General features: G+C 46.4%; 1 protein-coding gene across 1 annotated transcript in view; it reads left to right on the plus strand.

The window, feature by feature from the left end:
• Positions 1-156, plus strand: part of LOC124044976 (XK-related protein 7-like) — a 63,839-nt gene extending 63,683 nt beyond the window's left edge. The window contains exon 4 of the mRNA XM_046364177.1: positions 1-156. This exon is cut by the window's left edge and continues 1,272 nt beyond it. The gene's annotated coding sequence lies outside the window, so the exon portion shown is untranslated.
• The last annotated feature ends 9,038 nt before the right edge of the window (positions 157-9,194 follow it).

The following is a 9,194-nucleotide window of genomic DNA, read 5'->3' on the forward strand; positions in this document are numbered from 1 at the left end:
CACCGAAACTACAGAGTCAAACCTGATAACATCACAACATCAATGATAGGGGACTGTAGTGATGAGGATGAAGATGAGGAGGATGACGGTGAGGATGATGATGGTGATGAGGATGGTGATGGTGGTGATGACGGTGATGATGATGATGGTAGTGATGATGGTGATGATGATGGTGATGAGGATGATGATGGTGATGAGGATGATGATGGTGATGAGGATGATGAGGATGATGATGGTGATGATGAGGATGATGATGGTGATGAGGATGGTGATGGTGATGAGGATGGTGATGGTGATGGTGATGATGATGGTGAGGCGGATGGTGATGATGATGGTGATGAGGATGCTGATGAGGCGGATGGTGATGATGATGATGATGATGGTGATGGTGATGAGGATGCTGATGGTGATGAGGATGATGATGATGGTGATGGTGATGAGGATGATGATGGTGATGAGGATGATGAGGATGATGATGGTGATGAGGATGATGATGGTGATGAGGATGATGATGGTGATGAGGATGATGAGGATGATGATGGTGATGATGGTGATGAGGATGATGATGGTGATGATGATGGTGAGGCGGATGGTGATGAGGATGCTGATGATGATGATGGTGATGGTGATGAGGATGATGATGGTGATGAGGATGATGAGGATGATGATGGTGATGATGAGGATGATGATGGTGATGAGGATGGTGATGGTGATGAGGATGGTGATGGTGATGAGGATGGTGATGGTGATGATGATGGTGAGGCGGATGGTGATGAGGATGCTGATGAGGCGGATGGTGATGATGATGATGATGATGATGGTGATGGTGATGAGGATGCTGATGAGGCGGATGGTGATGGTGATGAGGATGGTGATGGTGATGGTCATGAGGATGATGATGGTGATGAGGCGGATGATGATGGTGATGAGGATGGTGATGGTGATGATGATGGTGAGGCGGATGGTGATGAGGATGCTGATGAGGCGGATGGTGATGGTGATGAGGATGATGATGGTGATGGTGATGGTCATGAGGATGATGATGGTGATGAGGCGGATGATGATGGTGATGAGGATGGTGATGAGGCGGATGATGATGGTGATGATGATGGTGATGAGGATGGTGATGGTGATGGTGATGAGGCGGATGGTGATGGTGATGAGGGGGATGGTGATGGTGATGAGGATGGTGATGGTGATGAGGATGGTGATGGTGATGAGGATGGTGATGAGGATGGTGATGATGATGGTGATGAGGATGCTGATGAGGCGGATGGTGATGGTGATGAGGATGATGATGGTGATGGTGATGAGGCAGATGATGATGGTCATGAGGATGATGATGGCGATGATGGTGATGAGGCGGATGATGATGGTGATGGTAATGGTGATGAGGCAAATGATGATGATGGTAGTGATGATGGTGATGATGATGGTCATGAGGATGATGATGGTGATGATTTTGATGAGGCGGATGATGATGGTGATGGTGATGATGATGGTGATGGTGATGATGAGGCGGATGGTGATGATGATGATGATTGTGATGGTGATGGTGATGCTCATGTATAAATAACAGGGTGGGTTGATGACCTGTTTCTGTGATTGGAGGTTCGGTTTAGCAAATCCAATCATCCATTAAATCATCCATTACCAATATTGAATAATGTATTTGATCTGGATTTTTATCTTGTTTACCCAGTCAGTCATGTCTCTGTTTCTTATCAAGGTGGAATCGTGTGTGTGTGTGTGTGTGTGTGTGTGTGTGTGTGTGTGTGTGTGTGTGTGTGTGTGTGTGTGTGTGTGTGTGTGTGTGTGTGTGTGTGTGTGTGTGTGTGTGTGTGTGTGTGTGTGTGTGTGTGTGTGTGTGTGTGTGTGTTTTATCGGTCTTTTGGTAATGATGCTTCTCTTATCAGTAACAGATATAATGAGCAGATAAAAAATATATATTCAAAGAAGAAAAATACTGTATTAAACTGAGTGAAAATACTGTATTAAACTGAGTGAAAATACTGTATTAAACTGAGTGAATATACTGTATTAAACTGAGTGAATATACTGTATTAAACTGAGTGAATATACTGTATTAAACTGAGTGAATATACTGTATTAAACTGACTGAATAGACTGTATTAAACTGAGTGAATATATTGTATTAAACTGAGTGAATATACTGTATTAAACTGAGTGAATATACTGTATTAAACTGAGTGAAAAGACAACACAGAACTGGACAGTTGTTCATTAAACAATGTTTTTTTGTAAAAGCATTCTCCTCCTCTTCCTCCTCCTCTTCCTCCTCCTCTTCCTCCTCTTCCTCCTCCTCTTCCTCCTCCTCTGCCTCCTCCTGATATTCACCCCTGATATCCACCCCTGATATCCACCCCTGATATCCACCCCTGATATCCACCCCTGATATTCACCCCTGATATCCACCCCTGATATTCACCCCTGATATTCACCCCTGATATTCACCCCTGATATCTACCCCTGATATCTACCCCTGATATTCACCCCTGATATTCACCCCTGATATTCACCCCTGATATCCACCCCTGATATCCACCCCTGATATCCACCCCTGATATTCACCCCTGATATCCACCCCTGATATTCACCCCTGATATTCACCCCTGATATTCACCCCTGATATCTACCCCTGATATTCACCCCTGATGTCCAACCCTAATATCCACCCCTGATATCCACCCCTAATATCCACCCCTGATATCCACCCCTAATATCCACCCCTGATATCTACCCCTGATATTCACCCCTGATATTCACCCCTGATATCCACCCCTGATATCCACCCCTGATATTCACCCCTGATATCCACCCCTGATATTCACCCCTGATATTCACCCCTGATATCCACCCCTGATATTCACCCCTGATATTCACCCCTGATATCTACCCCTGATATCTACCCCTGATATCCACCCCTGATATCCACCCCTGATATCCACCCCTGATATCCACCCTGATATCTACCCCTGATATTCACCCCTGATATCTACCCCTGATATCCACCCCTGATATCCACCCCTGATATCCACCCCTGATATCCACCCCTGATATTCACCCCTGATATCTACCCCTGATATCCACCCCTGATATTCACCCCTGATATCTACCCCTCATATCCACCCCTGATATTCACCCCTGATATTCACCCCTGATATCCACCCCTGATATGCACCCCTGATATCTACCCCTGATATTCACCCCTGATATCTACCCCTGATATCTACCCCTGATATTCACCCCTGATATCTACCCTGATATCCACCCCTGATATTCAACCCTGATATTCACCCTGATATCCACCCCTGATATTCACCCCTGATATGTACCCCTGATATCCACCCCTGATATTCACCCCTGATATCTACCCCTGATATCCACCCCTGATATTCACCCCTGATATCTACCCCTGATATCCACCCCTGATATTCACCCCTGATATTCACCCCTGATATTCACCCCTGATATCTACCCCTGATATCCACCCCTGATATTCACCCCTGATATTCACCCCTGATATCCACCCCTGATGTCCACCCCTGATATCCACCCCTGAAGTCCACCCCTGATATTCACCCCTGATATCTACCCCCGATATCCACCCCTGATATTCACCCCTGATATCTACCCCGATATCCACCCCTGATATTCACTCCTGATATTCACCCCTGATATCCACCCCCGAAATCCACCCCTGATATCCACCCCTGATATTGTGTGGGACATATTTTCAGAGCAACAGGAATACAGAGATGGTGTTTTAATTGTCACGGTATTGAATTTACTGTGATATTCACAGACAATCTGGATGTGTAGCTTATGTCTCAGTAGTAGTGTCACCTTTGGTAATGTCTGGCTTGATTCTAATATTAACACTGGTGGGGTGGTCAACGTCATCAATGCTGTTACACATCTCTGATGAACAATGTGATCTTTGCTTTTATGAAACGAGTTTGGAGAAATCTGCAATCTGATTTGTCTTTCAGCACGTGGAGACAGAGGCATATGAGAATGAGTGTTCACCTATGTTCTGTCTGAAGTGTCTAAAATCTTTAGTTCTAATCCAGCAAAACCAGGACCGAATCTACAGACTCCAGCAAAACCAGGACCGAGTCTACAGACTCCAGCAAAACCAGGACCGGATCTACAGACTCCAGCAAAACCAGGACCGAGTCTACAGACTCCAGCAAAACCAGGACCGAATCTACAGACTCCAGCAAAACCAGGACCGGATCTACAGACTCCAGCAAAACCAGGACTGAATCTACAGACTCCAGCAAAACCAGGACTGAGTCTACAGACTCCAGCAAAACCAGGACCGAGTCTACAGACTCCAGCAAAACCAGGACCGAATCTACAGACTCCAGCAAAACCAGGACCGAATCTACAGACTCCAGAGAGAGAAAATCAAAGTACCAAAATCCTGTAAAACGACTCTCTCTTAAAACGACTCTCTCCTAAAACGACTCTCTCTTAAAAAGACTCTCCCCTAAAACGACTCTCCCTTAAAACGACTCTCTCCTAAAACGACTCTCTCCTAAAACGACTCTCCCCTAAAACGACTCTCCCTTAAAACGACTCTCTCCTAAAACGACTCTCTCCTAAAACGACTCTCTCTTTGTCTGAGGGTTGATTGAGGAAACCTGGAACTGCTGTCTTCTTCTTCAACCTCTCAGGGAGAAAAACAGATTTACCACAAAACAGATTTATCTCCTTTCACTTCCAGCTTTTTCTCAAAACAACAGAAATCAAGTCAATGACAAACAGGCCTTGGGAACGAGGCTCTGATCAAACCGGTCGCATACACAGCACATGGGGCCTTCTGGTGTCTCAGAGGTCCTATGAGGACTTCGATATGAGAGAGAGAGAGAGAGAGAGAGAGAGAGAGAGAGAGAGAGAGAGAGAGAGAGAGAGAGAGAGAGAGAGAGAGAGAGAGAGAGAGAGAGAGAGAGAGAGAGAGAGAGAGAGAGAGAGAGAGAGAGAGAGAGAGAGAGAGAGAGAGAGAGAGAGAGAGAGAGAGAGAGAGAGAGAGAGAGAAGAGGTTGAGAGAGAGAGAGAGAGAGAGAGAGAGAAGAGGTTGAGAGAGCGAGAGACAGAGACAGAGAGAGAGAGAGAGAGAGAGAGAGAGAGAGAGAGAGAGACAGAGAGAGAGAGAGAGAGAGAGAGAGAGAGAGAGACAGAGAGACAGAGAGAGAGAGAGAGAGACAGAGAGAGAGAGAGAGACAGAGACAGAGAGAGAGAAGAGGTTGAGAGAGAGAGAGAGAGAGAGAGAGAGAGAGAGAGAGAGAGAGAGAGAGAGAGAGAGAGAGAGAGAGAGAGAGAGAAGAGGTTGAGAGAGAGAGAGAGAGAGAGAGAGAGAGAGAGAGAGAGAGAGAGAGAGAGAGAGAGAGAGAGAGAGAGAGAGAGAGAGAGAGAGAGAGAGAGAGAGGGAGAACAGGAAGCTGCAGCACTGATAGACATAAAGGGTAATTCCCTGCGACTCTGTCCTCCAGTTCGAGGTTTGTTTGATGTTGTTGTTGCCATCTATCCACTATTGTATGTTCAGGGTCACCTAGGAATCATCATGTAGTAGTAAAATTACAGTGGACAGAAAAAACTACCAGTCAAGGCGAGCAGAATTCAGACTCAGACCTGAGGAGGAATGTCTGTCTGGCTGTCTGTCTGTTCTGTCTGTCTGTAACTTGCTGACTGCAGAGATACAGAACATTGAGAGAGAGAGAGAGAGAGAGAGAGAGAGAGAGAGAGAGAGAGAGAGAGAGAGAGAGAGAGAGAGAGAGAGAGAGAGAGAGAGAGAGAGAGAGAGAGAGAGAGAGAGAGAGAGAGAGAGAGAGAGAGAGAGAGAGAGAGAGAGAGAGAGAGAGAGAGAGAGAGAGAGAGAGAGAGAGAGAGAGATAAGCTCAAGTTCAAATGCTACCAAGTAAAAAAAACAGGAAAGAGAGAGAAAACAGCAAGAAAATAGGAGCCACTCGAAGACGAATGTGCCCTCTTTTACTGCGGTTGCCTTAGTAACTGCAGGGAGATCGTTAGGTAGGTCCCTTGGTCTGCGTCGGCGTGGTAACTACAAGCAGAGGGATGCTACACCTCTCCTCAGGGGCGAGCTGCCATTAATTACACACACACACACACTCCCTCCTTCTCTCTTAACTCCCTCTCCTCTCCTTTTCTCTCTCCTCTCTCTCTCTCAACCCCCTCTCATTCTCTCTCTCTCAACTCCCTCTCCACTCTCTCAACCCCCTCTCATTCTCTCTCAACCCCTCTCATTCTCTCATTCTCTCTCAACCCCCTCTCCTTCTCTCTCTCAACCCCATCTCTCTCTCTCAACCTCCTCTCCTCTCTCTCAACCCCCTCTCCTTCTCTCTCTCATACCCCCCTCTCTCTCTCTCCCTCTCCTCTCTCTCTCTCAACCCCTCTCCTTCTCTCTTAACCCCTCTCATTCTCTCTCTCAACCCCCTCTCCTTCTCTCTCAACCCCTCTCATTCTCTCTCTCAACCCCCTCACCTCTCTCTCAACCCCCTCTCCTTCTCTCTCTCTCAACCCCCTCTCATTCTCTCTCTCTCTCAATCCCCTCTCCTCTCTCTCAACCCCCTCTCTTCTCTCTCAACCCCTCTCCTCTCTCTCAACCCCCTCTCCTCTCTCTCAACCCCTCTCATTCTCTCTCTCAACTCCCTCTCGTCTCTCTCTCTCAACTCTCTCTCCTTCTCTGTCTCTCTCAACTCTTTCTCCTTCTCTGTCAATTCAATGCTTTATTGGCTTTATTGGCATGGGAAACATGTGTTAAATTGCCAAAGCAAGTGAGGTAGATAATATACAAAAGTGAAATAAACAATAAAAATGAACAGTAAACATTACACATACAGAAGTTTCAAAACAGTAAAGACATTACAAATGTCATATTATGTATATATACAGTGTTGTAACGATGTACAAATAGTTAAAGTACACAAGGGAAAATAAATAAGCATAAATATGGTTGTACTTACAATGGTGTTTGTTCTTCACTGGTTGACCTTTTCTCGTGAAAACAGGTCACAAATCTTGCTGCTGTGATGTCACACTGTGGAATTTCACCCAGTAGATATGGGAGTTTATCAAACTTGAATTTGTTTTCTAATTCTTTGTGGATCTGTGTGATCTGGGGGAAATATGTCTCTCTAATATGGTCATACACTGGACAGGAGGTTAGGAAGTGCAGCTCAGTTTCCACCTCATGTTGTGGGCAGTGTGCACATAGCCTGTCTCTCTCTCTCTCTCTCTCTCTCTCTCTCTCTCTCTCTCTCTCTCTCTCTCTCTCTCTATCTCTCCCTCTACTTCCCTCCACTTCTCTCTCTCTCTTTCTCTCTCCCTCCCTCTCCTTCTCACTCCTTCTCTATCTCTCTCCTTCTTTCTCTCTCCCTCCCTCTCCTTCCCTCCACTTCTCTCTCTCTCCTTCTCTCTCTCCCTCCCTCTCCTTCTCTATCTCTCTTTCTTTCTCTCTATCCTTCTCTCCTTCTCTCCCTCCCTCTCTTTCTCTCTCTCTCTCTTTCTTTCTCTCTCTCCTTCTCTCCCTCCCTCTCTCTCTTTCTCTCTCCCTTCTCTCCTTCCCTCCACTTCTCTCTCCTTCTCTCTCCCTCCCTCTCCTTCTCTATCTCCTCAGCGTTCCTCTTCAGAGGGAATATGACCTGCTATTAGTTCCACTTGTCTTAGCGCGGTGTCCAGGAGTTAACAACACTCCTACACACACACACACACACACACACACACACACACACACACACACACACACACACACACACACACACACACACACACACACACACACACACACACACACACACACACTGTTTCCTTCAATTTTGTTTCAACAGAATACTACCCTGTTCTGATAGGACACTACCCTGTTCTGATAGGACACTACCCTGTTCTGATAGGACACTACCCTGTTCTGATAGGAGGCCACTACCCTGTTCTGATAGGACACTACCCTGTTCTGATAGGACACTACCCTGTTCTGATAGGACACTACCCTGTTCTGATAGGAGGCCACTACCCTGTTCTGATAGGACACTACCCTGTTCTGATAGGAGGACACTACCCTGTTCTGATAGGACACTACCCTGTTCTGATAGGACACTACCCTGTTCTGATAGGAGGACACTACCCTGTTCTGATAGGACACTACCCTGTTCTGATAGGACACTACCCTGTTCTGATAGGAGGACACTACCCTGTTCTGATAGGACACTACCCTGTTCTGATAGGAGGACACTACCCTGTTCTGATAGGACACTACCCTGTTCTGATAGGAGGACACTACCCTGTTCTGATAGGATACTACCCTGTTCTGATAGGACACTACCCTGTAGCTCAGTTGGTAGAGCATGGCGCTTGTAACGCCAGGGTAGTGAGTTCGATCCCCGGGACCACCCATACGTAGAATGTATGCACACATGACTGTAAGTCGCTTTGGATAAAAGCGTCTGCTAAATGGCATATATGATAGGACACTACCCTGTTCTGATAGGACACTACCCTGTTCTGATAGGAGGACACTACCCTGTTCTGATAGGACACTACCCTGTTCTGATAGGACACTACCCTGTTCTGAATTGACACTACCCTGTTCTGATAGGAGGACACTACCCTGTTCTGATAGGAGGACACTACCCTGTTCTGATAGGACACTACCCTGTTCTGATAGGAGGACACTACCCTGTTCTGATAGGACACTACCCTGTTCTGATAGGACACTACCCTGTTCTGATAGGACACTACCCTGTTCTGATAGGATACTACCCTGTTCTGATAGGACACTACCCTGTTCTGATAGGACACTACCCTGTTCTGATAGGACACTACCCTGTTCTGACTACCCTGTTCTGATAGGACACTACCCTGTTCTGATAGGACACTACCCTGTTCTGATAGGACACTACCCTGTTCTGATAGGATACTAACCTGTTCTGATAGGAGGACACTACCCTGTTCTGATAGGATACTACCCTGTTCTGATAGGAGGACACTACCCTGTTCTGATAGGACACTACCCTGTTCTGATAGGATACTAACCTGTTCTGATAGGAGGACACTACCCTGTTCTGATAGGATACTACCCTGTTCTGATAGGAGGACACTACCCTGTTCTGATAGGACACTACCCTGTTCTGATAGGACACTACCCTGTTCTGATA

The sequence above is a fragment of the Oncorhynchus gorbuscha genome, linkage group LG10, assembly GCF_021184085.1.
Source record: "Oncorhynchus gorbuscha isolate QuinsamMale2020 ecotype Even-year linkage group LG10, OgorEven_v1.0, whole genome shotgun sequence".
Lineage (NCBI taxonomy): Eukaryota > Metazoa > Chordata > Actinopteri > Salmoniformes > Salmonidae > Oncorhynchus > Oncorhynchus gorbuscha.